Here is a 4,196-nt window from a genome sequence, read left to right as displayed (position 1 = left end):
GAAGACTTATATAATGTGCACGTTTCTCAAAATTGAATACCCCCGCGGTCTCTCACATGCCCTGAATAGCGTGACTTGAATACCAACCCCGTCTAAGGTAACCATTATTATCTCGCTCTAATTAAGTCTCTGGTTGGGAGGTTCGGAAGCTTAAAACTCCGGGCATACAATGAGCGAAACAGAGAGACTCATTAATCCTCTCTCAAGTATGAAAACACTTGCATATTCATTAAAAAGAGTCGATGGTTAAATGATCAATAACTTCCAAGGTTTCGACTGTAGGAATTTCGAAGCATCTGAGCGAAACGCGAAATGTTTCGTTTCACTCTGCGATGGGATTCTTGCCTTCGGTTTCTAGCACGCACACACACACACACACACACACACACACACACACACACACACACACACACACACTCATACTCACACACAACTCTTTAGGATCAATAATGGCGTTTTATTCAAAAGAAGACTCGATACATTGATTACCGAAGCCAAACCAATGAGCCGTAATTCACACAAACGGAATCGTAAACCTCAAACTTTTATCACAGCATCAAAGAGCATCCAGGCTGTACGAAAGCTCACTCAAAAGAAAAGAAAAAAAAAATTGTCCCTTAAAGCTTCGACACAGGTATACTCTTTACACAGAGTAAACAATTGATCATTCCCCATCGGCGGTTTGAACACAACGTTACCATTTTCTGTTTTTTTTTTCTTCTTTTCTTTAAAGTTATACCAAGATTCGGAGTAAATAACATAGACCTTCTAAGCTTCCAAAAAAAGTATCTTCCATTTCGCTTCTCAACTTTTTTTTTTCTTAATACTTGAGATGTTTTAATGTTATTTTTCTTTATTTGTATTATTGCAATTATCGTTATTATTATTACTGACATTATTATTATTATCATTATTATTATTATTATTATTATTATTATTATTATTATTATCATTATATTATCATTACCATGATTATCATCACTTTGTTAATATCACTATTGAATTTATAATTATTAGTAAAATTGTCATTGGTGTTACTGAGCTGTTCATTGCTGTTGATTGTTGATTGCTACTATCAGTTTTATCAGTAATTGTTACTATCAACACAAGAACGAGTTACTTTCACGACATCCCTGTTTTAGACGAATAGATAAACGAATAAATAAATAAATAAAACTACACCAGATAAATAAAATTATAACAAAAAAAAAAATCAACCTGTAAATTGGCTTATTAACTCGATCAATAAACCTGACAGTTGTATCTATTTTAGGTCATTAGGATAGATCAAACTTAGCAACCATCCGTGAGATATATTGCCCTACGAGACTCTCCACGCTCAATTTACCTGTATATAAACAGAGGCCCGCTTCAAGTTAAGGAAAGTTCTAGTTCTTAAGATAATCTTGTACTTCCTGTGTAAATACTTATGACGAATATGAACTCTATATTTTTTACTGTCTTGTAATGAACTGACGGTGCCAAATACTGCATTTACACGCCTAATATCCATACTCTGGTTTTACTTTTTAGAGCTATCAGCAATATCGATGTTTGTTAACATTTTAGCAAAACGCTTTAAGAAAAGAGAAAGAGAGAGAGAGAGAGAGAGAGAGAGAGAGAGAAAGAGAGAGAGAGAGAGAGAGAGAGAGAGAGAGAGAGAGAGAGAGAGAAAGAGAGAGAGAGAGAGAGAGAGAGAGAGAGAGAGACTTAATAGAACAAGAGAATGTTGAATATAAATGACGTTCATACCTTTTATAAAAGATAAAAAAATAAATGGAGCGCGACATTGTGACGCCGTAGAAAGTTCGTAAAAACAAAAACACATACACACAAAAAAAAAAGACGAAATGGCGGGAAAATAACGCCCATATTTCGATTTCTCGATTTCTTAACTTCCCTCGTTCACCCTGGCCGCTTAACGATAATCTTTCCTTTACCTTTTATTTTCATTTGATTTTTGAGTGTGCTTGAGAGTTAATATATGTTATGACGTCCCGTGTTTACTGTTACTTAAGTGTTAATATTAAGAGAGGACTTTGAGCCAAAAGATGATTAATAAAACGAAAAAGAAGGAAAAAAGGAAGAACTACTCTGAGATTTCGTTTAGCTGAAGTTTTATTCCTCAACATTGTCTGCTTGGAGGAAAACTTTTGTGAAACAAGTGTGTACATCCATAGTGTACAGCCATTGTCATTATTCTTATGTTTATTATTGTTATTATCATTATATTTATTGTTGTTGTTTTCATTGTTGTTAATATTATTGTTATTAGTATTGTAATTTTTGTTATTGTTGTGATTATTATTGATTTTATTATTATTGCTATTATTATTATTATTACCATTGTTATTATTTATAATATTAGTATTATTATCATAATTTCTATTATTGTTATTATCATTAATGCTATTATCACCATGATTATTCTTATCACCATTATTATTATAATCTTGACAATCATGTACTGTGAAATATAATGTTTTTTAAAGCTTTGTATTTCACCTGTACCATTGAATGTAATAGTTCTTTATTTCACAGTGTGCTAAAAGTTCTTCAGATGAAAACCAGACGCTATAGAAACATTGACGAGACCAGGGAAAGACTCTCGAACTCTTTCGTTATAGGTCAATGTTGTCAGAAACTCATTAACTATGAAATACAATTAACGTTGTTTTTTTTCGGTGTTTAGACATTTCCACGGTGAATTCCGCGCTGGGTGCGGTTCAAACGCCTCCTAGAAACGCAGGTCCTGTTAGGTTTACAGACATATAATAGGCTTTTTAGGGAAACAAATTTAATATTTAGATAGCGAGGTAGAATGGTCAGGAGATAAAATAAAATAAAAATGTAGTCATCTTCCGCTGTTACATGATGGTTGTCTTTAAGTGACGCAGAAAAATACGTTGTCTTTTCACTTCTTCGGGAATGAGATGCCAGATGTATGAGGATAAAGTAACAGGATTTTTTTTTTTTTTTTTTTTTTTTTTTGCCTTTTTGCATTATTTCTGTGTGATCCACAGATAATAAAACTTGTTTTTATCAATATCCGTGTGGGGATCTATGAAGATTCTTCCGGGTTGATATTAGATAAGAAAAAAATAGAATCGTTGAGTTTGGGTTTATATTGTGGCTTACATAGATAAACCCATTTTATATGTTTTTATATTTTTTCTTTTTTTTTCTTTCTTTTTTAAATGTAGGTATCGTGGAATAGAAACGCCCATACCAAAATAAAACGCCACAAAAATAGATTAGAACATTACCCTTATACATGGACAATAAAAAAAAGTTCATAGATAAAGTACAAGGAGACTTTTTACTTACTGAAAAAAAAAAAAACAAACAAATACTTTGTGTTACTTGGCTTCTATAATTGTTCTAAATTCAGAAATTCGTAATTCGCAAATATGATTCTTAATTGTCGTATCGGTAAGGGCTACATCTGTATATTAAGAAAAGGGGGAAATATACCCTACTGAACACTCATGCTTGGTTCTTTGGTAGTGTAAAGTTTGTATTAAGTGTTACGTTGAACAAATAGCTGTAATGAATGAGCTTTATGAATGTTCTGAAATAAAACTGAGTATTTTTCAGATGTCTTGTTCTTTGATTCCCTCGTCTTTTTAGGTCTAATATATACCGATATTTTTATTTATTATTATTACGTTGTTGTTGTTGTGCAGTAAGAGTGATGACAGAAATTGCAACTTTCCTAAATGCAGTATTAATGCAAGGACTAACATCGATTAAAGGAAAATAAAATGCAAGAATTAAAAATATATTCACATTTTTTACCTATACAGCAAAATAACAGTTTAAGAAAATCAGAAAACAAATCATGATAATAAATGAGAAGAGACAATAGAATAATCCAAGCAAAAGCGATAATAAAAATATCGATGGAATTCAGAGTAAATTAGAGAGAAACAAAAATGATTAAGTTAAGAATTACAGTAAACTACAACACTGAGTGAATTCTTCTAAATGGTCCACAAGTCTATTCTCAGCCTTCCTCCTCTTCTCATATTTTCGTCGCTGGAGAAAAAGAAAAAAAATTGGATTAAAGGAAGGAAACATATAGAACGTGTATGTAAGAAAAAAAAACAAAACTTAAGAATATTAAAATCTCATTCATATATATAGAGATATACGCCCGCGTACACGCACATACACAACACACACACAAACACTCA

General features: G+C 32.0%; 1 long non-coding RNA gene across 1 annotated transcript in view; it reads right to left on the bottom strand.

Annotated features, from left to right (window-relative positions):
- Positions 1-3,773: 3,773 nt before the first annotated feature.
- LOC125046193 overlaps positions 3,774-4,196 on the bottom strand; it is a 5,173-nt gene continuing 4,750 nt past the window's right edge. Inside the window, exon 3 of the long non-coding RNA XR_007116635.1 lies at positions 3,774-4,038. This is a non-coding gene — a long non-coding RNA (uncharacterized LOC125046193). The remainder of the gene's footprint in view (positions 4,039-4,196) is intronic.

This window comes from Penaeus chinensis, chromosome 38 (genome assembly GCF_019202785.1).
Source record: "Penaeus chinensis breed Huanghai No. 1 chromosome 38, ASM1920278v2, whole genome shotgun sequence".
NCBI classification, from domain to species: Eukaryota; Metazoa; Arthropoda; class Malacostraca; order Decapoda; family Penaeidae; genus Penaeus; species Penaeus chinensis.
The sequence above is the reverse complement of the archived record's forward strand: the minus strand, read 5'-3'. Positions and strand labels throughout refer to the sequence as shown.